Consider the following 27,195-nt stretch of genomic DNA (forward strand, 5'->3'; position numbering starts at 1 on the left):
AGAATCGGTTGAAAAATGTAGAAATTAGAGTAGAAAAACGAAATTTAGAAAAATTTGGTTGAATTTCAAATTTGGAATTTTTGGCAAATGGGAAGTTGTGGAATAGGTTGGCAAAAGATGAACAGTTGAAAGTTGGAATGAGCTGAATCGGTTGAAAAATGTAGAAGTTAGAGTAGAAAAACTAAATTTTGGAGAATTTGGTTGAATTTCAAATTTAAAAATTTGGAGTTTTTGGTAGGTGAGAAGTTGTGGAATAGGCAGGCAAAAGATGAACAGTTGAAAGTTGGAATGGGTTGAATCGGTTGAAAAACGTAGAAGTTAGAGTACAAAAACAAAATTTTGTAGAATTTGGTTGAATTTCAAATTTGAAAATTTTGAATATTTGGTATGTGAGAAGTTGTGGAATAGGCAGGCAAAAGATGAACAGTTGAAAGTTGGAATGGGTTGAATCGGTTGAAAAATGTAGAAATTAGAGTAGAAAAACAAAATTACGAAGAATTTGGTTGAATTTCAAATTTGAAAATTTGGAATTTTTTTGTAAGTGGGAAGTTGTGGAATAGGTAGGCAAAAGATGAACAGTTGGAAGTTGGAACGGGTTGAATCGGTCGAAAAATGTAGAAATTAGAGGTGAAAAACGAAATTTCGTGAAATTTTGTCGGAATTTTTAACGTGAAAACGTGAAATTTTTGAATTTGGGAATTTTGGGAATGTCGAGAATCATTCCGAATGTGGTTTGAATGTGCTGAATGAGGTGAATTTAAAAGGGGAATGACGCAAATGTGAAATGTCGAATCTGCCATTGAGAATGAATGGGGAAAAATTTGTCGTAAATTCGCGAATTTTGCGAAATCGGAAAATTTTCGGAACGAGAAAAATGGAAGCGCTCATCTCGTGAATATTTGGAATACGTCAAAAGTGGAACGGAGTGAATCGGATGAATTATGTGGAAGAAGAAGCGGGACAAAAAAGTGTGGAGAATAAAATATAATAATAATAATAACTAGAAAATGCAATTTCTGGAGAAATTGCGTGTGAAGGCGAATACTTTGAATCACTTCTTGGGGAATGATGCCGAATGATGTTGAAATGAGTTGAATTTCTTGAGAAATATGGAAAATAGAAGTGTACTACAGAATTTTGGTGAATTTGGTTGAATTTCAAATTTGAAAGTTTGGAATTTTTGGTAAGTGGGAGATTGTGGAATAGGTAGGCAAAAGATGAACAGTTGAAAGTTGGAACGGGTTGAAACGGTTAAATAATGTAGAAGTTAGAGCAAATCTTGAATCCCCATAGAGAATGAGTGGGAATTAAAAGAAAAAACAATTGCGCCAAAATTTTTTGAAATTTGGAACAAAACGATAAAAAACGGCTTCAGGAGGTTCACTTTTGGGGTTAAAATGTTGAAACGGGTTCAATCGGACAATAAATGCAAAAGTTAGCGCCTAATGTAGCTATTTAGGGCAGTTAATGTTGAAATAAGGTCACTTCCGGTTTGATTTGGGTCACTTCCGGTCTATTTGGGTCACTTCCGGTTTGATAAGAGGCACTTCCGGTCTAGCTGAGGTCACTTCCGGTTTATTTGGGGTCACTTCCGGTTTAAAAAGGTCACTTCCGGTTTAAAAAGGTCACTTCCGGTTTGATTTGGGGTCACTTCCGGTTTACTTGAGGTCACTTCCGGTTCATTTGGGGTCACTTCCGGTTTGATTTGGGTCACTTCCGGTTCATTTGGGGTCACTTCCGGTTTGATTTGGGTCACTTCCGGTCTATTTGGGTCACTTCCGGTTTATTTGGGGTCACTTCCGGTTTAAAAAGGTCACTTCCGGTTTAAAAAGGTCACTTCCGGTTTGATTTAGGGTCACTTCCGGTTTACCTGGGGTCACTTCCGGTTCATTTGGGGTCACTTCCGGTTTGATTTGGGTCACTTCCGGTTTGATTTGGGGTCACTTCCGGTTTACCTGAGGTCACTTCCTGTTTACCTAAGGTCACTTCCGGTTCGAATTGGGGGCACTTCCGGTTCATTCTAGGTTCATTGGGAGTACTTCAGGGTCAATCCAAGATGGCCGCCACACTGGAAGTGGGGGTCAAGGGTTGAATTGTGTAAGCATAGTGGAAGTGGGGGTGAAGGGGTGAATATGGTAAGGATGAAGTGACCAAAGTGAATAAAGTTGGAATGGGTTGAATCGGTTGAAAAATGTAGAATTTAGAGTGAAAAAATGAAATTTTGTAGAATTTGGTGTGAATTTCAAAATAAAATTTTGGGAAATTTTGGTAAGTGGGAAGGTGTGGAATAGGTAGGCAAAAGATGAACAGTTGAAAGTTGGAATGGGTTGAATCGGTCAAAGAATGTAGAAATTAGAGGTGAAAAACCAAATTTTGTGAAATTTTGTCGAAATTTTTAACGTGAAAACGTGAAATTTTTGAATTTGGGAATTTTGGGAATGTCGAGAATCATTCCGAATGGGGTTTGAATGTGCTGAATGAGGTGAATTTAAAAGGGGAATGACGTAAATGTGAAATGTCGAATCTGCCATTGAGAATGAATGGGGAAAAATTTGTCGTAAATTCGCGAATTTTGCGAAATCGGAAAATTTTCGGAACGAGAAAAATGGAAGCGCTCATCTCGTGAATATTTGGAATACGTCAAAAGTGGAACGGAGTGAATCGGATGAATTATGTGGAAGAAGAAGCGGGACAAAAAAGTGGCGGGAATAAAATAGAAGAATAATAATAACTAGAATTGCAATTCCTGGAGAAATTGCGTGTGAAGGCGAAGACCTTCGCACTATTGTTATTCTACTTTTGTCGAAATGAAAGACAGGAAAAATGAAAAAGGGCAATTAATGAATATAAATGATGATGAATAAAGTAAATGGGTAAAATGATGTGTTAAAATGATGAGCAGGAAAAATAAAAAGGGAAATAAATGATGATAAATGATGATGAATGAAATAAATGGGAAAAATAAGTGGTAAAAATAAAAAGGGAAATAAATAATGATAAATGATGATAAATGAAATAAATAGGAAAAATGATGAGTGGGAAAAATAAAAAGGGAAATAAATGATAAATTATGAATAAAATAAATGGGAAAATGACGAGAGTTACAAATGAAAAGCGTGAATAATGATAAGCGGGAAGAATAAAAAGGAAATTAAATTATTATAAAATAAATGGGAAAATGACAAAAGTTACAAATGATAAACGATAAAAATGATAAGCGGGAAGAATATAAAGGAAATCAAATTATTATACAATAAATGGGAAAATGACGAGAGTTACAAATGATAAGCATTAAAAATGATAAGCGGGAAGAATAAAAAGGAAAATAAATTATTATTAAAATAAATGGTAAAATGACAAGTTACAAATCATAAGCGTGAAAAATATTAAGCAGTGAATAAAAAGGAAAAAAAGCAGTACCCGCAGTTGGAATCGAACTCACGTGGGAAAGCGGCTCGAGTTGATATGCGGCCGCGTTACCAAGTGAGCTAATTGGTTTGCTATTTTGAAGTGGTGTAATTTGCTTAATGTCATGAATGTTTATGTTGAATGCGCCATTAAGAATGAATGCGTAATTTATAGCACAAATGTACTAATTATGCAAAGACCATAAATGTTTATTACGAAAAAAGTTGCAGCCAGTGTCGTGTGAGTTTGTGTAATGGTGAGACGCCCAATGTGTCATGTGTAAAATTCGAACCCACGCAGGGAAATGGCTCGTGTTGAAATCGCCATTAAGAATAAATGGGGATTTAAAAGTCACAAATTTGCTAATTACACAAAAACTGTAAATGTTATGAACAAATAAAATGGTAGCAAGCATGCCATGAATTTTTAGAATGTGTGAAAGTTTGAATGGGGTGAATCGGTTGAAGCATGTAGGACTAGTTAGGTGTCAAAAAAGTGGGAGGAATAAGTTGAATAATAATAATAATAATAATAATAATAATAATAATAATAAAGTAGAATAACAATGTGTGAAGGCCTTCGCCTTCACACAATAATAATAATAATAATAGAGAATGGTGTAGAATAACATATGTGTGAAGGCCATCGCCTTCACACAACTAGAAAATGCAATTTCTGGAGAAATTGCGTGTGAAGGCGAATACTTTGAATCACTTCTTGGGGAATGATGCCGAATGATGTTGAAATTAGTTGAATTTCTTGAGAAATGTGGAAAATAGAAGTGTACTACAGAATTTTGGTGAATTTGGTTGAAATTCAAATTTGAAAGTTTGGAATTTTTGGTAAGTGGGAGATTGTGGAATAGGTAGGCAAAAGATGAACAGTTGAAAGTTGGAACGGGTTGAAACGGTTAAATAATGTAGAAGTTAGAGCAAATCTTGAATCCCCATAGAGAATGAGTGGGAATTAAAAGAAAAAACAATTGCGCCAAAATTTTTTGAAATTTGGAACAAAACGATAAAAAACGGCTTCAGGAGGTTCACTTTTGGGGTTAAAATGTTGAAACGGGTTCAATCGGACAATAAATGCAAAAGTTAGCGCCTAATGTAGCTATTTAGGGCAGTTAATGTTGAAATAAGGTCACTTCCGGTTTGATTTGGGTCACTTCCGGTCTATTTGGGTCACTTCCGGTTTGATAAGAGGCACTTCCGGTCTAGCTGAGGTCACTTCCGGTTTATTTGGGGTCACTTCCGGTTTAAAAAGGTCACTTCCGGTTTAAAAAGGTCACTTCCGGTTTGATTTGGGGTCACTTCCGGTTTACCTGAGGTCACTTCCTGTTTACCTAAGGTCACTTCCGGTTCGAATTGGGGCACTTCCGGTTCATTCTAGGTTCATTGGGAGCACTTCAGGGTCAATCCAAGATGGCCGCCACACTGGAAGTGGGGGTCAAGGGTTGAATTGTGTAAGCATAGTGGAAGTGGGGGTGAAGGGGTGAATATGGTAAGGATGAAGTGACCAAAGTGAATAAAGTTGGAATGGGTTGAATCGGTTGAAAAATGTAGAATTTAGAGTGAAAAAACTAAATTTTGTAGAATTTGGTGTGAATTTCAAAATAAAATTTTGGGAAATTTTGGTAAGTGGGAAGGTGTGGAATAGGTAGGCAAAAGATGAACAGTTGAAAGTTGGAATGGGTTGAATCGGTCAAAGAATGTAGAAATTAGAGGTGAAAAACCAAATTTTGTGAAATTTTGTCGAAATTTTTAACGTGAAAACGTGAAATTTTTGAATTTGGGAATTTTGGGAATGTCGAGAATCATTCCGAATGTGATTTGAATGTGCTGAATGAGGTGAATTTAAAAGGGGAATGACGTAAATGTGAAATGTCGAATCTGCCATTGAGAATGAATGGGGAAAAATTTGTCGTAAATTCGCGAATTTTGCGAAATCGGAAAATTTTCGGAACGAGAAAAATGGAAGCGCTCATCTCGTGAATATTTGGAATACGTCAAAAGTGGAACGGAGTGAATCGGATGAATTATGTGGAAGAAGAAGCGGGACAAAAAAGTGGCGGGAATAAAATAGAAGAATAATAATAACTAGAAAATGCAATTTCTGGAGAAATTGCGTGTGAAGGCGAATACTTTGAATCACTTCTTGGGGAATGATGCCGAATGATGTTGAAATGAGTTGAATTTCTTGAGAAATGTGGAAAATAGAAGTGTAATACTAAATTTTGGAGAATTTGGTTGAATTTCAAATTTGAAAGTTTGGAATTTTTGGTAAGTGGGAGGTTGTGGAATAGGTAGGCAAAAGATGAACAGTTGAAAGTTGGAACGGGTTGAAACGGTTAAATAATGTAGAAGTTAGAGCAAATCTTGAATCCCTATAGAGAATGAGTGGGAATTAAAAGAAAAAGCAATTGCGCCAAAATTTTTTGAAATTTGGAACAAAACGAAAAAAAACGGCTTCAGGAGGTTCACTTTTGGGGTCAAAATGTTGAAACGGGTTCAATCGGACAATAAATGCAAAAGTTAGCGCCTAATGTAGCTATTTAGGGCAGTTAATGTTGAAATAAGGTCACTTCCGGTTTGATTTGGGTCACTTCCGGTCTATTTGGGTCACTTCCGGTTTGATAAGAGGCACTTCCGGTCTAGCTGAGGTCACTTCCGGTTTATTTGGGGTCACTTCCGGTTTAACAAGGTCACTTCCGGTTTAAAAAGGCCACTTCCGGTTTAAAAAGGTCACTTCCGGTTTGATTTAGGGTCACTTCCGGTTTACCTGGGGTCACTTACGGTTCATTTGGGATCACTTCCGGTCTATTTGGGTCACTTCCGGTTTGATTAGAGGCACTTCCGGTCTAGCTGAGGTCACTTCCGGTTTATTTGGGGTCACTTCCGGTTTAAAAAGGTCACTTCCGGTTTAAAAAGGTCACTTCCGGTTTGATTTGGGGTCACTTCCGGTTTACCTGAGGTCACTTCCTGTTTACCTAAGGTCACTTCCGGTTCGATTTGGGGCACTTCCGGTTCATTCTAGGTTCATTGGGAGCACTTCAGGGTCAATCCAAGATGGCCGCCACACTGGAAGTGGGGGTCAAGGGTTGAATTTTGTAAGCATAGTGGAAGTGGGGGTGAAGGGGGTGAATATGGTAAGGATGAGGTGACCAAAGTGAATAAAGTTGGAATGGGTTGAATCGGTTGAAAAATGTAGAAATTAGAGTAGAATAACCAAATTTTGTAGAATTTGGTTGAATTTCAAAATTGAAAATTTGGAAATTTTGGTAAGTGGGAAGGTGTGGAATAGGTAGGCAAAAGATGAACAGTTGAAAGTTGGAATGGGTTGAATCGGTTGAAAAACGTAGAAGTTAGAGTAGAAAAACGAAATTTTGGAGAATTTGGTTGAATTTCAAATTTGAAATTTTGGAATTTTTGATAGGTGAGAAGTTGTGGAATAGGCAGGCAAAAGATGAACAGTTGAAAGTTGGAATGGGTTGAATCGGTTGAAAAATGTAGAAATTAGAGTAGAAAAACGAAATTACGAAGAATTTGGTTGAATTTCAAATTTGAAAATTCGGAATTTTTTTGTAAGTGGGAAGTTGTGGAATAGGTAGGCAAAAGATGAACAGTTGGAAGTTGGAACGGGTTGAATCGGTCGAAAAATGTAGAAATTAGAGGTGAAAAACGAAATTTCGTGAAATTTTGTCGGAATTTTTAACGTGAAAACGTGAAATTTTTGAATTTGGGAATTTTGGGAATGTCGAGAATCATTCCGAATGTGGTTTGAATGTGCTGAATGAGGTGAATTTAAAAGGGGAATGACGTAAATGTGAAATGTCGAATCTGCCATTGAGAATGAATGGGGAAAAATTTGTCGTAAATTCGCGAATTTTGCGAAATCGGAAAATTTTCGGAACGAGAAAAATGGAAGCCCTCATCTCGTGAATATTTGGAATACGTCAAAAGTGGAACGGAGTGAATCGGATGAATTATGTGGAAGAAGAAGCGGGACAAAAAAGTGGCGGGAATAAAATAGAAGAATAATAATAATAATAATAGAGAATGGTGTAGAATAACATATGTGTGAAGGCCATCGCCTTCACACAATAATAATAGAGAATGGTGTAGAATAACATATGTGTGAAGGCCATCGCCTTCACACAATAATAATAATAGAGAATGGTGTAGAATAACATATGTGTGAAGGCCATCGCCTTCACACAATAATAGAGAATGGTGTAGAATAACATATGTGTGAAGGCCATCGCCTTCACACAATAACTAGAATTTGCAATTCCTGAAGAAATTGCGTGTGAAGGTGAAGAGGTTGAATAAATACTTGGGGAATACTGCAGAATGATGTTGAAAAGAGTTGAATCGGTTGAAAAATGTAGAAATTACAAGGGAAAAAGGAAATTTGGGAAAATTGGGTGTGAATTTCAAAATTGAAAATTTGGAATTTTGGGTAAGTGGGAAGTTGTGGAATAGGTAGGAAAATGATGAACAGTTGAAAGGTGGAATGGGTTGAATAAGTTGAAAAATGTAGAAATTTGAGTAGAAAAACAAAATTATAGAGAATTTTTGGTAAGTGGGAAGTTGTGGAATAGGAAGGCAAAAGATGAACAGTTGAAAGTTGGAACGAGTTGAATCGGTTAAAAAATGTACAAGTTAGAGCAAATCTTGAATCCTAATAGAGAATGAATGGGAATTAAAAGAAAAAAAAAATTGCGCCAAAATTTTTGTAATTTGGAACAAAAGGAAAAAAACGGCTTCAGAAGGTTAACTTTTGGGGTTAAAATGTTGAAACGGGTTTAATTGGGCAAAATTTGCAAAAGTTAGCGCAAATGTAGGTATTTAGGGCACTTAATGTTGAAATATGATCACTTCTGGTTTGATTTTGGTCACTTCCGGTCTATTTGGGTCACTTCCGGTTTGATTAGAGGCACTTCCGGTCTAGCTGAGGTCACTTCCGGTTTATTTGGTGTCACTTCTGGTTTAAAAAGGTCACTTCCGGTTTAAAAAGGTCACTTCCGGTTTGATTTGGGGTCACTTCCGGTTTGATTTGGGGTCACTTCCGGTTTACCTGAGGTCACTTCCGGTTCATTTGGGGTCAATTCCGGTTTGATTTGGGGCACTTCCAGTTCATTCCGGGTTCATTGGGGCACTTCAGGGTCAATCCAAGATGGCCGCCACTCTGGAAGTGGGGGTCAAGGGTTGAATTGTGGAAGTGGGGGTGAAGGGGGTGAATATGGTAAGCATAAGGTGAACAAAGTGAATAAAGTTGGAATGGGTTGAATCGGTTGAAAAATGTAGAAATTAGAAGGGAAAAACTAAATTTTGGGAAAATTTGGTGTGAATTTCAAAATTGAAAATTTGGAAATTTTGGTAAGTGGGAAGGTGTGGAATAGGTAGGCAAAAGATGAACAGTTGAAAGTTGGAACGAGTTGAATCGGTGGAAAAATGTAGAAACTAGAAGTGAAAAACTAAATTTTGTGAAATTTTGCAAAATTTTGTGCAAATTTTAAAAGTGAAAACGTGAAATTTATGAATTTGGCAAGTTTGGGAATGTCCCCAATGTGATTTGAATGTGTTGAAATAAGTGAATTTCAAACTGGAACAACAAAAATGTGAAATGTTGAATCTGCCATTAAGAATGAATGGGGAAAAAAATGCCACAAAATCGTGAATTTTGTGAAAACGGAAAATTTTTCGAACAAAAAAAATGTAAGCAGCCGTGTCATGAATATTTGGAATAAGTGAAAAGTGGAACGGAGTGAATGGGTTGAACTATGTGGAAGTAGTTAAGCGTCAAAAAAGTGAGCGGAATAAGTAGAATAATAATAATAATAACTAGAATTTGCAATTCCTGAAGAAATTGCGTGTGAAGGTGAAGAGGTTGAATAAATACTTGGGGAATGCTGCAGAATGATGTTGAAAAGAGTTGAATCGGTTGAAAAATGTAGAAATTACAAGGGAAAAAGGAAATTTGGGAAAATTGGGTGTGAATTTCAAAATTGAAAATTTGGAATTTTGGGTAAGTGGGAATTGTGGAATAGGTAGGAAAATGATGAACAGTTGAAAGGTGGAATGGCTTGAATAAGTTGAAAAATGTAGAAATTAGAGTAGAAAAACAAAATTGTAGAGAATTTTTGGTAAGTGGGAAGTTGTGGAATAGGAAGGCAAAAGATGAACAGTTGGAAGTTGGAACGAATTGAATCGGTTAAAAAATGTAGAAGTTAGAGGGAATCTTGAATCCTAATAGAGAATGAATGGGAATTAAAAGAAAAAAAATTGCACCAAAATTTTTTGAAATTTGGAACAAAAGGAAAAAAAATGGCTTCAGGAAGTTCAATTTTGGGGTTAAAATGTTGAAACGGGTTTAATCGGGCAAAAATTGCAAAAGTTAGTGCAAATGTATGTATTTAGGGCACTTAATGTTGAAATATGGTCACTTCCGGTTTGATTTGGGTCACTTCCGGTCTATTTGGGTCACTTCCGGTTTGATAAGAGGCACTTCCGGTCTAGCTGAGGTCACTTCCGGTTTATTTGGGGTCACTTCCGGTTTAAAAAGGTCACTTCCGGTTTAAAAAGGTCACCTCCGGTTTGATTTGGGGTCACTTCCGGTTTACCTGAGGTCACTTCCGGTTCATTTGGGGTCACTTCCGGTTTGATTTGGGTCACTTCCGGTCTATTTGGGTCACTTCCGGTTTGATAAGAGGCACTTCCGGTCTAGCTGAGGTCACTTCCGGTTTATTTGGGGTCACTTCCGGTTTAAATAGGTCACTTCCGGTTTAAAAAGCTCACTTCCGGTTTGATTTGGGGTCACTTCCGGTTTACCTGAGGTCACTTCCGGTTCATTTGGGGTCACTTCCGGTTTGATTTGGGTCACTTCCGGTCTATTTAGGTCACTTCCGGTTTGATTAGAGGCACTTCCGGTCTAGCTGAGGTCACTTCCGGTTTATTGGGGGTCACTTCCGGTTTAAAAAGGTCACTTCCGGTTTGATTTGGGGTCACTTCCGGTTTGATTTGGGGTCACTTCCGGTTTACCTGAGGTCACTTCCGGTTCATTTGGGGTCAATTCCGGTTTGATTTGGGGCACTTCCAGTTCATTCCGGGTTCATTGGGGCACTTCAGGGTCAATCCAAGATGGCCGCCACTCTGGAAGTGGGGGTCAAGGGTTGAATTGTGGAAGTAGGGGTGAAGGGGGTGAATATGGTAAGCATAAGGTGAACAAAGTGAATAAAGTTGGAATGGGTTGAATCGGTTGAAAAATGTAGAAATTAGAAGGGAAAAACTAAATTTTGGGAAAATTTGGTGTGAATTTTAAAATTGAAAATTTGGAAATTTTGGTAAGTGGAAAGGTGTGGAATAGGTAGGCAAAAGATGAACAGTTGAAAGTTGGAACGAGTTGAATCGGTGGAAAAATGTAGAAACTAGAAGTGAAAAACTAAATTTTGTGAAATTTTGCAAAATTTTGTGCAAATTTTAAAAGTGAAAACGTGAAATTTTTGAATTTGGCAAGTTTGGGAATGTCCCCAATGTGATTTGAATGTGTTGAAATAAGTGAATTTCAAACTGGAACAACAAAAATGTGAAATGTTGAATCTGCCATTAAGAATGAATGGGGAAAAAAATGCCACAAAATCGTGAATTTTGTGAAAACGGAAAATTTTTTGAACGAAAAAAATGTAAGCACCCATGTCATGAATATTTGGAATAAGTGAAAAGTGGAACGGAGTGAATCGGTTGAAGTATGTGGAAGTAGTTAACGGACAAAAAAGTGAGCGGAATAAGTAGAATAATAATAATAATAATAACTAGAATTTGCAATTCCTGAAGAAATTGCGTGTGAAGGTGAAGAGGTTGAATAAATACTTGGGTAATGCTGCAGAATGATGTTGAAAAGAGTTGAATCGGTTGAGAAATGTAGAAATTACAAGGGAAAAAGGAAATTTGGGAAAATTGGGTGTGAATTTAAAAAGTGAAAATTTGGAATTTTGGGTAAGTGGGAAGTTGTGGAATAGGTAGGAAAATGAATAACAGTTGAAAGGTGGAATGGGTTGAATAAGTTGAAAAATGTAGAAAATAGAGTAGAAAAACAAAATTGTAGAGAATTTTTGGTAAGTGGGAAGTTGTGGAATAGGAAGGCAAAAGATGAACAGTTGAAAGTTGGAACGAGTTGAATCGGTTAAAAAATGTAGAAGTTAGAGCAAATCTTGAATCCTAATAGAGAATGAATGGGAATTAAAAGAAAAAAAATGCACCAAAATTTTTTGAAATTTGGAACAAAAGGAAAAAAACAGCTTCAGGAAGTTCAATTTTGGGGTTAAAATGTTGAAACTGGTTTAATCGGGCAAAATTTGCAAAAGGTAGTGCAAATGTATGTATTTAGGGCACTTAATGTTGAAATATGGTCACTTCCGGTTTGATTTGGGTCACTTCCGGTCTATTTGGGTCACTTCCGGTTTGAATAGAGGCACTTCCGGTCTAGCTGAGGTCACTTCCGGTTTATTTGGGGTCACTTCCGGTTTAAAAAGGTCACTTCGGTTTAAAAAGGTCACTTCCGGTTTGATTTGGGGTCACTTCCGGTTTACCTGAGGTCACTTCCGGTTCATTTGGGGTCACTTCCGGTTTTATTTGGGTCCTTTCCGGTTCGATAAGAGGCACTTCCGGTCTAGCTGAGGTCACTTCCGGTTTATTTGGGGTCACTTCCGGTTTAAATAGGTCACTTCCGGTTTAAAAAGCTCACTTCCGGTTTGATTTGGGGTCACTTCCGGTTTACCTGAGGTCACTTCCGGTTCATTTGGGGTCTTTTCCGGTTTGATTTGGGTCACTTCCGGTCTATTAGGGTCACTTCCGGTTTGATTAGAGGCACTTCCGGTCTAGCTGAGGTCACTTCCGGTTTATTTGGGGTCACTTCCGGTTTAAAAAGGTCACTTCCGGTTTAAAAATGTCACTTCCGGTTTGATTTGGGGTCACTTCCGGTTTACCTGAGGTCACTTCCGGTTCATTTGGGGTCACTTCCGGTTTGATTTGGGTCACTTCCGGTCTATTTGGGTCACTTCCGGTTTGATAAGAGGCACTTCCGGTCTAGCTGAGATCACTTCCGGTTTATTTGGGGTCACTTCCGGTTTAAATAGGTCACTTCCGGTTTGATTTGGGGTCACTTCCGGTTTACCTGAGGTCACTTCCGGTTCATTTGGGGTCACTTCCGGTTTGATTTGGGTCACTTCCGGTGTATTTGAGTCACTTCCGGTTTGAATAGAGGCACTTCCGGTCTAGCTGAGGTCACTTCCGGTTTATTTGGGGTCACTTCCGGTTTAAAAAGGTCACTTCCGGTTTAAAAAGGTCACTTCCGGTTTGATTTGGGGTCACTTCCGGTTTGATTTGGGGTCACTTCCGGTTTACCTGAGGTCACTTCCGGTTCATTTGGGGTCAATTCCGGTTTGATTTGGGGCACTTCCGGTTCATTCCGGGTTCATTGGGGCACTTCAGGGTCAATCCAAGATGGCCGCCACTCTGGAAGTGGGGGTCAAGGGTTGAATTGTGGAAGTGGGGGTGAAGGGGGTGAATATGGTAAGCATAAGGTGAACAAAGTGAATAAAGTTGGAATGGGTTGAATCGGTTGAAAAATGTAGAAATTAGAAGGGAAAAACTAAATTTTTGGAAAATTTGGTGTGAATTTCAAAATTGAAAATTTGGAAATTTTGGTAAGTGGGAAGGTGTGGAATAGGTAGGCAAAAGATGAACAGTTGAAAGTTGGAACGAGTTGAATCGGTGGAAAAATGTAGAAATTAGAAGTGAAAAACTAAATTTTGTGAAATTTTGCAAAATTTTGTGCAAATTTTAAAAGTGAAAACGTGAAATTTTTGAATTTGGCAAGTTTGGGAATGTCCCCAATGTGATTCGAATGTGTTGAAATAAGTGAATTTCAAACTGGAACAACAAAAATGTGAAATGTTGAATCTGCCATTAAGAATGAATGGGGAAAAAAATGCCACAAAATCGTGAATTTTGTGAAAACGGAAAATTTTTTGAACGAAAAAAATGTAAGCACCCATGTCATGAATATTTGGAATAAGTGAAAAGTGGAACGGAGTGAATCGGTTGAAGTATGTGGAAGTAGTTAACGGACAAAAAAGTGAGCGGAATAAGTAGAATAATAATAATAATAATAATAATAATAATAATAAAGGACAGCAATAACAATAGTGTGAAGGTCTTCACCTTCACACTAATAATAATAATAATAAAGGACAGCAATAACAATAGTGTGAAGGTCTTCACCTTCACACTAATAACTAGAATTGCAATTCCTGGAGAAATTGCGTGTGAAGGCGAAGACCTTCGCACTATTGTTATTCTACTTTTTTCGAAATGAAAGATAGGAAAAATGAAAAAGGGCAATTAATGAATATAAATGATGATGAATAAAGTAAATGGGCAAAATGATGTGTTAAAATGATAAGCAGGAAAAATAAAAAGGGAAATAAATGATGAGAAATGATGATGAATGAAATAAATGGGAAAAATAAGTGGTAAAAATAAAAAGGGAAATAAATAATGATAAATGATGATAAATAAAATAAATAGGAAAAATGATGAGTGGGAAAAATAAAAAGGGAAATAAATGATAAATTATGAATAAAATAAATGGGAAAATGACGAGAGTTACAAATGAAAAGCGTGAATAATGATAAGCGGGAAGAATAAAAAGGAAATTAAATTATTATAAAATAAATGGGAAAATGACAAAAGTTACAAATGATAAACGATAAAAATGATAAGCGGAAAGAATATAAAGGAAATTAAATTATTATACAATAAATGGGAAAATGACGAGTTACAAATGATAAGCATTAAAAATGATAAACGGGAATAATAAATTATTATTAAAATAAATGGTAAAATGACAAGTTACAAATCATAAGCGTTAAAAATATTAAGCAGTGAATAAAAAGGAAAAAAAGCAGTACCAACAGTTGGGATCGAAATCACGCAAGGGTAGCGGCTCGAGTTAATAAGCGCCCGCATTACCACCTGAGCTAATTGATTTGCTTTTTTGAAGTGGTGTAACTTGCTTAATGTCATGAATGTTCATGTTGAATGCGCCATTAAGAATGAATGCGTAATTTTACACCACAAATGTACTAATTATGCAAAAACGACAAATGTTTATGACGAAAAAAACTACAGCCAGTGTCGTGTGAGTTTGTGTAATGGTGAGACGCCAGATGTGACACGTGTGAAATTCGAACCCACGCAGGAAAATGGCTCGTGTTGAAATCGCCATTAAGAATGAATGGGGATTTAAAAGTCACAAATTTGCTAATTACACAAAAACGGTAAATGTTATCAACAAAAAAATTGGTAGCAAGCATGCCATGAATTTTTGGAGTGTGTGAAAGTTTGAACGGGGTGAATCGGTTGAAGCATGTAGGACTAGTTAGGTGTCAAAAAAGTGGGAGGAATAAGTTGAATAATAATAATAATAATAATAATAATAACTAGCAATCTGCAATTCCTGGAGAAATTGCGCGTGAAGGCGAAGACCTTCACACTATTGTTATTCTACTTTTTTTTAAAATAAATTCCGCCCACTGTAAAATTCGAACCCACGCGGGAAAGTGGCTCGTGTTGAAATCTCCATTAAGAATGAATGGGGATTTAAAAGTCACAAATTTGCTAATTACACAAAAACGGTAAATGTTATCAACAAAAAAAATGGTAGCAAGCATGCCATGAATTTTTGGAATGTGTGAAAGTTAGAATGGGGTGAATCAGTTGAAGCATGTAGGACTAGTTAGGTGCCAAAAAAGTGGGAGGAATAAGTTGAATAATAATAATAATAATAACTAGCAATCTGCAATTCCTGGAGAAATTGCGCGTGAAGGCGAAGACCTTCACACTATTGTTATTCTACTTTTTTCGAAAATAAATTCCACCCACTGTAAAATTCGAACCCACGCGGGAAAATGGCTCGTGTTGAAATCCCCATTAAGAATGAATGGGGATTTAAAAGTCACAAATTTGCTAATTACACAAAAACGGTAAATGTTATCAACAAAAAAAATGGTAGCAAGCATGCCATGAATTTTTGGAATGTGTGAAAGTTTGAACGGGGTGAATCGGTCGAAGCATGTAGGACTAGTTAGGTGCCAAAAAAGTGGGAGGAATAAGTTGAATAATAATAATAATAATAACTAGCAATCTGCAATTCCTGGAGAAATTGCGCGTGAAGGCGAAGACCTTCACACTATTGTTATTCTACTTTTTTCGAAAATAAATTCCACCCACTGTAAAATTCGAACCCACGCGGGAAAATGGCTCGTGTTGAAATCCCCATTAAGAATGAATGGGGATTTAAAAGTCACAAATTTGCTAATTACACAAAAACGGTAAATGTTATCAACAAAAAAAATGGTAGCAAGCATGCCATGAATTTTTGGAATGTGTGAAAGTTTGAACGGGGTGAATCGGTCGAAGCATGTAGGACTAGTTAGGTGCCAAAAAAGTGGGAGGAATAAGTTGAATAATAATAATAATAATAATAATAATAATAAAGTAGAATAACAATGTGTGAAGGCTTCGCCTTCACACAATAATAATAATAAAGTAGAATAACAATGTGTGAAGGCTTCGCCTTCACACAATAATAATAATAAAGTAGAATAACAATGTGTGAAGGCCTTCGCCTTCACACAATAACTAGAATTGCAATTCCTGGAGAAATTGCGTGTGAAGGCGAAGACCTTCGCACTATTGTTATTCTACTTTTTTCGAAAAGAAAGACAGGAAAAATGAAAAAGGGCAATTAATGAATATAAATGATGATGAATAAAGTAAATGGGTAAAATGATGTGTTAAAATGATAAGCAGGAAAAATAAAAAGGGAAATAAATGATGACAAATGATGATGAATGAAATAAATGGGAAAAATAAGTGGTAAAAATAAAAAGGGAAATAAATAATGATAAATGATGATAAATAAAATAAATAGGAAAAATGATGAGTGGGAAAATATAAAGGGAAATAAATGATAAATTATGAATAAAATAAATGGGAAAATGACGAGAGTTACAAATGAAAAGCGTGAATAATGATAAGCGGGAAGAATTAAAGGAAATTAAATTATTATAAAATAAATGGGAAAATGACAAAAGTTACAAATGATAAACGATATTAAATGATAAGCGGGAAGAATATAAAGGAAATCAAATTATTATTCAATAAATGGGAAAATGCTGAGAGTTACAAATGATCAGCATTAAAAATGATAAGCGGGAAGAATAAAAAGGAAAATAAATTATTATTAAAATAAATGGTAAAATGACAAGTTACAAATCGTAAGCGTTAAAAATATTAAGCAGTGAATAAAAAGGAAAAAAAGCAGTACCCGCAGTTGGAATCGAACTCACGCGGGGAAGTGGCCAGTGACCTGAAGGGCCCGCTTTACGAACTGAGTTATTTGGTTTGCTTTTTTGAAGTGGTGGAATTTGCTTAATATCAAGAATGTTCATGTTGAATACGCCATTAAGAATGAATGCGTCATTTTACACCACAAATGTACTAATTATGCAAAAACGATAAATGTTTATGACGAAAATAACTGCAGCCAGTGTCGTGTGAGTTTGTGTAATGGTGAGACGCCAGATGTGACACGTGTAAAATTCGAACCCACGCGGGAAAGTGGCTCGTGTTGAAATCGCCATTAAGAATGAATGGGGATTTAAAAGTCACAAATTTGCTAATTACACAAAAACGGTAAATGTTATGAACAAATAAAATGGTAGCAAGCATGCCATGAATTTTTGGAATGTGTGAAAGTTTGAATGGGGTGAATCGGTTGAAGCATGTAGGACTAGTTAGGTGTCAAAAAAGTGGGAGGAATAAGTTGAATAATAATAATAACTAGAATTGCAATTCCTGGAGAAATTGCGTGTGAAGGCGAAGACCTTCGCACTATTGTTATTCTACTTTTTTCGAAATGAAAGACAGGAAAAATGAAAAAGGGCAATTAATGAATATAAATGATGATGAATAAAGTAAATGGGTAAAATGATGTGTTAAAATGATAAGCAGGAAAAATAAAAAGGGAAATATATGATGAGAAATGATGATGAATGAAATAAATGGGAAAAATAAGTGGTAAAAATAAAAAGGGAAATAAATAATGATAAATGATGATAAATAAAATAAATAGGAAAAATGATGAGTGGGAAAAATAAAAAGGGAAATAAATGATAAATTATGAATAAAATAAATGGGAAAATGGCGAGAGTTACAAATGAAAAGCGTGAATAATGATAAGCGGGAAGAATAAAAAGGAAATTAAATTATTATAAAATAAATGGGAAAATGACAAAAGTTACAAATGATAAACGATAAAAATGATAAGCGGGAAGAATATAAAGGAAATCAAATTATTATACAATAAATGGGAAAATGACGAGAGTTACAAATGATAAGCATTAAAAATGATAAGCGGGAAGAATAAAAAGGAAAATAAATTATTATTAAAACAAATGGTAAAATGACAAGTTACAAATCATAAGAGTTAAAAATATTAAGCAGTGAATAAAAAGGAAAAAAAGCAGTACCCACAGTTGGAATCGAACTCACGCGGGGAAGTGGCCAGAGACCTGAAGGGCCCGCTTTACTAACTGAGCTATTTGGTTTACTTTTTTGAAGTGGTGGAATTTGCTTAATGTCATCAATGTTCATGTTGAATGCGCCATTAAGAATGAATGCGTAATTTTATACCACAAATGTACTAATTATGCAAAAACGATAAATGTTTATGGCGAAAAAACTGCAGCCAGTGTCGTGTGAGTTTGTGTAATGGTGAGACGCCAGATGTGGCACGTGTAAAATTCGAACCCACGCGGGAAAGTGGCTCGTGTTGAAATCGCCATTAAGAATGAATGGGGATTTAAAAGTCACAAATTTGCTAATTACACAAAAACGGTAAATGTTATCAACAAAAAAAATGGTAGCAAGCATGCCATGAATTTTTGGAATGTGTGAAAGTTAGAATGGGGTGAATCAGTTGAAGCATGTAGGACTAGTTAGGTGCCAAAAAAGTGAGAGGAATAAGTTGAATAATAATAATAACTAGCAATCTGCAATTCCTGGAGAAATTGCGCGTGAAGGCGAAGACCTTCACACTATTGTTATTCTACTTTTTTCGAAAATAAATTCCACCCACTGTAAAATTCGAACCCACGCGGGAAAATGGCTCGTGTTGAAATCCCCATTAAGAATGAATGGGGATTTAAAAGTCACAAATTTGCTAATTACACAAAAACGGTAAATGTTATCAACAAAAAAAATGGTAGCAAGCATGCCATGAATTTTTGGAATGTGTGAAAGTTTGAACGGGGTGAATCGGTCGAAGCATGTAGGACTAGTTAGGTGCCAAAAAAGTGGGAGGAATAAGTTGAATAATAATAATAATAATAATAATAATAATAAAGTAGAATAACAATGTGTGAAGGCTTCGCCTTCACACAATAATAATAATAATAATAAAGTAGAATAACAATGTGTGAAGGCCTTCGCCTTCACACAATAACTAGCAATCTGCAATTCCTGGAGAAATTGCGCGTGAAGGCGAAGACCTTCACACTATTGTTATTCTACTTTTTTCGAAAATAAATTCCACCCACTGTAAAATTCGAACCCACGCGGGAAAATGGCTCGTGTTGAAATCCCCATTAAGAATGAATGGGGATTTAAAAGTCACAAATTTGCTAATTACACAAAAACGGTAAATGTTATCAACAAAAAAAATGGTAGCAAGCATGCCATGAATTTTTGGAATGTGTGAAAGTTTGAACGGGGTGAATCGGTCGAAGCATGTAGGACTAGTTAGGTGCCAAAAAAGTGGGAGGAATAAGTTGAATAATAATAATAATAATAACTAGAATTGCAATTCCTGGAGAAATTGCGTGTGAAGGCGAAGACCTTCGCACTATTGTTATTCTACTTTTTTCGAAATGAAAGACAGGAAAAATGAAAAAGGGCGATTAATGAATATAAATGATGATGAATAAAGTAAATGGGTAAAATGATGTGTTAAAATGATAAGCAGGAAAAATAAAAAGGGAAATAAATGATGATAAATGATGATGAATGAAATAAATGGGAAAAATAAGTGGTAAAAATAAAAAGGGAAATAAATAATGATAAATGATGATAAATAAAATAAATAGGAAAAATGATGAGTGGGAAAAATAAAAAGGGAAATAAATGATAAATTATGAATAAAATAAATGGGAAAATGACGAGAGTTACAAATGAAAAGCGTGAATAATGATAAGCGGGAAGAATAAAAAGGAAATTAAATTATAAAATAAATGGGAAAATGACAAAAGTTACAAATGATAAACGATAAAAATGATAAGCGGTCAGAATATAAAGGAAATTAAATTATTATACAATAAATGGGAAAATGACGAGAGTTACAAATGATAAGCATTAAAAATGATAAACGGGAAGAATAAAAAGGAAAATAAATTATTATTAAAATAAATGGTAAAATAACAAGTTACAAATCATAAGCGTTAAAAATATTAAGCAGTGAATAAAAAGGAAAAAAAGCAGTACCCACAGTTGGAATCGAACTCACGCGGGGAAGCAGCTCGAGTTAATAAGCACCTGTGTTACCACCTGAGCTAATTGATTTGCTTTTTTGAAGTGGTGTAATTTGCTTGATGTCATGAATGTTCATGTTGAATGCGCCATTAAGAATGAATGCGTAATTTATAGCACAAATGTACTAATTATGCAAAGACCATAAATGTTTATTACGAAAAAAATATCAGCCAGTGTCGTGTGAGTTTGTGTAATGGTGAGACGCCCAATGTGTCATGTGTAAAATTCGAACCCACGCAGGGAAATGGCTCGTGTTGAAATCGCCATTAAGAATAAATGGGGATTTAAAAGTCACAAATTTGCTAATTACACAAAAACTGTAAATGTTATGAACAAATAAAATGGTAGCAAGCATGCCATGAATTTTTAGAATGTGTGAAAGTTTGAATGGGGTGAATCGGTTGAAGCATGTAGGACTAGTTAGGTGTCAAAAAAGTGGGAGGAATAAGTTGAATAATAATAATAATAATAATAATAATAATAATAAAGTAGAATAACAATGTGTGAAGGCCTTCGCCTTCACACAATAAAGTAGAATAACAATGTGTGAAGGCCTTCGCCTTCACACAACTAGCAATCTGCAATTCCTGGAGAAATTGCGCGTGAAGGCGAAGACCTTCACACTATTGTTATTCTACTTTTTTCGAAAATAAATTCCGCCCACTGTAAAATTCGAACCCACGCGGGAAAGTGGCTCGTGTTGAAATCGCCATTAAGAATGAATGGGGATTTAAAAGTCACAAATTTGCTAATTACACAAAAACGGTAAATGTTATCAACAAAAAAAATGGTAGCAAGCATGCCATGAATTTTTGGAATGTGTGAAAGTTTGAACGGGGTGAATCGGTTGAAGCATGTAGGACTAGTTAGGTGCCAAAAAAGTGGGAGGAATAAGTTGAATAATAATAATAACTAGCAATCTGCAATTCCTGGAGAAATTGCGCGTGAAGGCGAAGACCTTCACACTATTGTTATTCTACTTTTTTTTTTAAATAAATTCCGCCCACTGTAAAATTCGAACCCACGCGGGAAAGTGGCTCGTGTTGAAATCTCCATTAAGAATGAATGGGGATTTAAAAGTCACAAATTTGCTAATTACACAAAAACGGTAAATGTTATCAACAAAAAAAATGGTAGCAAGCATGCCATGAATTTTTGGAATGTGTGAAAGTTAGAATGGGGTGAATCAGTTGAAGCATGTAGGACTAGTTAGGTGCCAAAAAAGTGAGAGGAATAAGTTGAATAATAATAATAATAATAATAACTAGCAATCTGCAATTCCTGGAGAAATTGCGCGTGAAGGCGAAGACCTTCACACTATTGTTATTCTACTTTTTTCGAAAATAAATTCCACCCACTGTAAAATTCGAACCCACGCGGGAAAATGGCTCGTGTTGAAATCCCCATTAAGAATGAATGGGGATTTAAAAGTCACAAATTTGCTAATTACACAAAAACGGTAAATGTTATCAACAAAAAAAATGGTAGCAAGCATGCCATGAATTTTTGGAATGTGTGAAAGTTTGAACGGGGTGAATCGGTCGAAGCATGTAGGACTAGTTAGGTGCCAAAAAAGTGGGAGGAATAAGTTGAATAATAATAATAATAATAATAATAATAATAAAGTAGAATAACAATGTGTGAAGGCTTCGCCTTCACACAATAATAAAGTAGAATAACAATGTGTGAAGGCCTTCGCCTTCACACAATAATAACTAGAATTGCAATTCCTGGAGAAATTGCGTGTGAAGGCGAAGACCTTCACACAATAATAATAATAATAATAATAAAGTAGAATAACAATGTGTGAAGGCCTTCGCCTTCACACAATAATAATAATAACTAGAATTGCAATTCCTGGAGAAATTGCGTGTGAAGGCGAAGACCTTCGCACTATTGTTATTCTACTTTTTTCGAAATGAAAGACAGGAAAAATGAAAAAGGGCAATTAATGAATATAAATGATGATGAATAAAGTAAATGGGTAAAATGATGTGTTAAAATGATAAGCAGGAAAAATAAAAAGGGAAATAAATGATGATGAATGAAATAAATGGGAAAAATAAGTGGTAAAAATAAAAAGGGAAATAAATAATGATAAATGATGATAAATAAAATAAGTAGGAAAAATGATGAGTGGGAAAAATAAAAAGGGAAATAAATGATAAATTATGAATAAAATAAATGGGAAAATGACGAGAGTTACAAATGAAAAGCGTGAATAATGATAAGCAGGAAGAATAAAAAGGAAATTAAATTATAAAATAAATGGGAAAATGACAAAAGTTACAAATGATAAACGATAAAAATGATAAGCGGAAAGAATATAAAGGAAATTAAATTATTATACAATAAATGGGAAAATGACGAGTTACAAATGATAAGCATTAAAAATGATAAACGGGAATAATAAATTATTATTAAAATAAATGGTAAAATGACAAGTTACAAATCATAAGCGTTAAAAATATTAAGCAGTGAATAAAAAGGGAAAAAAGCGGTACCCACAGTTGGAATCGAACTGACGCGGGGAAGCGGCTCAAGTTAATAAGCGCATGCATTACCAAGTGAGCTAATTGATTTGCTATTTTGAAATAGTGTAATTTGCTTAATGTCATCAATGTTCATGTTGAATGCGCCATTAAGAATGAATGCGTAATTTTATACCACAAATGTCCTAATTATGCAAAAACGATAAATGTTTATGACGAAAAAAACTGCAGCCAGTGTCGTGTGAGTTTGTGTAATGGTGAGACGCCAGATGTGACACGTGTAAAATTCAAACCCACGCAGGAAAATGGCTCGTGTTGAAATCGCCATTAAGAATAAATGGGGATTTAAAAGTCACAAATTTGCTAATTACACAAAAACGGTTAATGTTATCAACATAAAAAATGGTAGCAAGCATGCCATGAATTTTTGGAATGTGTGAAAGTTTGAACGGGGTGAATCGGTTGAAGCATGTAGGACTAGTTAGGTGCCAAAAAAGTGGGAGGAATAAGTTGAATAATAATAATAATAATAATAATAATAATAATAATAATAATAAAGTAGAATAACAATGTGTGAAGGCCTTCGCCTTCACACAATAAAGTAGAATAACAATGTGTGAAGGCCTTCGCCTTCACACAATAAAGGACAGCAATAACAATAGTGTGAAGGTCTTCACCTTCACACTAATAATAATAATAATAGAGAATGGTGTAGAATAACATATGTGTGAAGGCCATCGCCTTCACACAATAATAATAATAATAGAGAATGGTGTAGAATAACATATGTGTGAAGGCCATCGCCTTCACACAATAATAATAATAATAGAGAATGGTGTAGAATAACATATGTGTGAAGGCCATCGCCTTCACACAATAAAGGACAGCAATAACAATAGTGTGAAGGTCTTCACCTTCACACTAATAACAAGCCTTCACACAATAACAATGTGTGAAGGGGATCTCAGCGTGATGCTGCTTGAGATATTGTCGCCAACTATTTGACGCTGAGGTTACGTACTATTTGAGGCCTCTGACAGAGGAAGTCCAGTAGCCAGTTGCAGAGGTAGGTACTGAGTCCCAGTTTTTCGAGTTTGCAGATGAGTTGTTGTGGTACAATGGTGTTGAATGCAGAACTGAAGTCCACAAACAGCAATCTCGCATACGAGTCTCTTTTTTCCAGGTGGGTGAGGGCTGAGTGGAGGGCAGAGCAGATTGCATCCTCAGAGGACCACTTGGCTCGGTATGCAAACTGGAAGGGGTCAAGGGTGTGGGGGAGAATGGATCTGATGTGTGTCATGACAAGCTGCTCAAAGCACTTCATTATGATGGGTGTCAGTGCCGCAGGGCGCTAGTTATTGAAGCAGGATGGAGCAGTTTTCTTCGGCACAGGTATGATGGTGGGAGCCTTGAAACATGATGGGGCTTGCTGCAGGGAAGTGTTAAAGATGTCTGTGAAGACACCCTTAAACTCCTCAGCGCAGTCCTTCAGCGCTCGACCTGGGATGTTGTCTGGGCCTGCTGCCTTACGGGTGTTGATAGCAGCAAGTGTCCTCCTCACGCTATCGGCAGAGAGGCACAGGGGCTGCTCGTGTGGAGGGGGAGGGGTCTTCAGCGGGCAAGTGCTGTTCTGAGCCTCAAAGCAAGCAAAGAAGTGGTTCAGATCATTGAGCAGAGGGATGTTGCTCTCACAGCTCTGCAGCGCAGGCTTGTAGTGCCTGATGGTCTGAATGCCCTGCCATAGGCTTAGGCTTCGTACGTTCCTGCTGTCTTTGAAGTGGGCGGTAATCTGGCAAGTGAATGCCTTTTTTGCTTCCTTGATGCTACGGGACAGGTTGGCTCTCGCTGTTCTCATGCTAGCTTCATCCCCAGCTCTGTAGGCTTTGTCTCTGGCCCTCAGCAGCCTGAGGGCATCCTCTGTCAGCCATGGCTTCCGGTTAGCCCGAGTGATAATGTATTTTGTGTGGGTCACATCATCAGTGCACTCTGTGATGTAAGAGGTTACAGAGTCTGTATACTCCTCTATGTCTGTCTGATTGTTCTAAGTGGTTGCCTGCTCAAACATTTCCCAGTCTGTTGTGTCAAAGCAGTCTCGAAGAGCATCAGAGGCTCCCTCAGGCCACACTTTTACCTGCTTGCGAACCGGCCTGTATGCTTTCACTCTTTGTCTGTACCCGGGCATTAGCATAACAGTGATATGGTCAGAAAGTCCAATGTGGGGGAGGGGGGTGGCTTTGAAACCTCGTTTATGTGTAGTGTACACCAGGTCCAGGATGCTGTCTCCTCGTGTTGGAAAAAAACATGCTGGCGTAGCTTTAGAAAAACAGTCTTTAGGTCTGCATGATTAAAATCCCCAGCGAAGATGGTGAAACCATCGGGGTGCACCGTCTGTTGCTCACTGACAGCCTGGTACAGTTCACTAAGAGCCGTGATCCTGACGCTTTCAATGTTGGAAGGCGGGATGTATACCGCGACTAGCAGAATCGCAGGAATTTCCCTTGGCAGGTAAAAAGGACGGCACTTTAAGATCACAAACTCCGCCAGTGGCGAGCAGTGTTTGCATACAACCACAGTGTCCCGGCACCATTCATCACAGATGTAAACACAGATTCCTCCTCGTGATTTTCCACCCTTTGCAATGGCCCGGTCTGCTCGATAGCATGCTAGCTGCCCCAGTTGTACAGCAGAATCCAGAATGTTGACATTTAACCAAGTCTCAGTGAACACGAACACACAGCAGTTACTCACTGTCCGGTTCGTAGATCTCAGCAGTCGTATGTAATCCATTTTGTTGTCCAGTGATCGAACATTCGCCAGAAGAATGGAAGGTATGGCCGGGCGAGTTGGGTTGGCCGCTAGCCTGGCCCGGAGACCTCCGCTTGCCCCTCTTCTGCCTCCTCGCACACCGCTTCCAACGCTTCCTATCCGGGGGAGGAGTAGCCGGCGAGTCCGGTGTTGTTTCAGGCCGCAGTAGTCCGAGTTCCTTTAATGTCTCTGTTTCAAAGTTCAGAACGCTGCAAAACTCGCTTTTGCCGATGTCCAGTAGAAACTGCCTGCTGTACTTGTCGCCAACGTACTAAGACAGGACGAACACGTAAAACTGTCGTACAAACACTTCTTAAATGAACAAAACATCGCTCGGTTGGGACAGAGAGAGGTCACTGCATGTGCACGCACCACCATCTTGAATAAATAAACCAGAAGTTACCTAAATTAAGGCGGAATTGCCCCAAATCAAACCAGAAGTGACCTAAATTAAACCAGAAGTGCCCCAAATAATCCGTAAGTGACCTCAAATAAACCAGAAGTGACCTCAAATAAACCGTGACTGACCTCATTTTAACCAGAAGTGACTCCAAACAAACTGGAAGTGCCCCAAATAAACCGGAAGTGACTTAAATTAAACCAGAAGTGCCCCAAATAATCAGGAAGTAACCTCAACTAAACCGGGAGTGATTCAAAACAAACTGGAAGTGCCCCAAATAAACCGGAAGTGACCTCATTTAAATCAGAAGTGGCCCCAAACAAACTGGCAGTGACCCAAGAAAACCGGAAGTGCCCTCATTAGATCAGGAAGTGCCCGCAAACAAACTGGAAGTGGCTTATATTTCATTTTTTCCTTCTAATTTCTCCATTTTGCCACCGATTCAACCCATTTCAACGTTTAAACCTGCCGCAAGAGCTGTTTAAACCTGCCGCGGGAGCTGCTGAAGACCTTCTACACTGCCATCATCCAGTATGTCCTCTGCACGTCCATCACTGTCGGTTTGGATCGGCCTCCAAACAAGACAAGCACAAACTGCAACGGACAGTCAGGACTGCAGAAAAGATAGTTGGAATCAACCTCCCATCTATCAAAGACTTGTACCTGTCCAGGACCAGGAAACGTGCAAGTAACATCTCTACAGACCCTTCTCACCCAGGTTGCAGTCTGTTTGAACTACTCCCCTCCAGACGGCATTATAGAGCTCTGTACGCCAGAACCAGCAGACACAGAGACAGCTTCATCCCCCAGGCTGTCGCTCTGATGGACTCACACCACTCTTAGAGTCTCAGAGTCATTGCCGTGCAATAACATCCTGCTCTCCACACCTTTTTTGAATTGTCTACACTGTTTGTACTATGTGTCCTCTCTGGATCCATTGCAGCCTGGTCATCCTAGAAGAGGGATCCTCCCATCTGTGGTCTCTTCTCAAGGTTTCTCATTTCCCCTAGTTGGAGTTTTGAGTTTTTCCTTGCACTCCTGGGAGTTTAAGATCAGGGGATGTTTGAGAATATTTGTCATTTTTCACACATCCTGAGTGTTGTTAGTCACCTAAATGTTGAACAGAGGCTGTGATGTACCGAAGTCAAATTCCTTGTTTGGCACGCTATACATCTTATTCTACAACTTCTCACTTACCAAAATTTCTAAATTTTCAACTTTAAAATTCACGTCAAATTATAAAAAAAATTGTTTTTCACTTCTAATTCCTACATTTCTTGACTGATTCAACCCGTTCCAACTTTCAACATCATTCTGTAGCATTCCCCAAATATTTATATTTATTTATCATTTTTTTGCGCGAAAAGCTTTCCCCAACAATTTTTCAGCTTCCTCTTGCTCCAGGAATTGCATTTTCTAGTTATTAATTGTCATTTCTAGT

General features: G+C 37.1%; 2 protein-coding genes across 8 annotated transcripts in view; both read left to right on the forward strand.

Moving 5' to 3' along the window:
* LOC148401245 (uncharacterized) overlaps positions 1 to 27,195 on the forward strand; it is a 178,280-nt gene that overhangs the window by 73,411 nt on the left and 77,674 nt on the right. The window lies entirely within an intron of this gene.
* LOC148401247 (SRSF protein kinase 3-like) overlaps positions 1 to 27,195 on the forward strand; it is a 115,505-nt gene that overhangs the window by 39,939 nt on the left and 48,371 nt on the right. The window lies entirely within an intron of this gene.

Source organism: Syngnathus floridae, chromosome 2 (assembly GCF_059516105.1).
Source record: "Syngnathus floridae isolate MCC-2025c chromosome 2, RoL_Sflo_1.0, whole genome shotgun sequence".
Lineage (NCBI taxonomy): Eukaryota > Metazoa > Chordata > Actinopteri > Syngnathiformes > Syngnathidae > Syngnathus > Syngnathus floridae.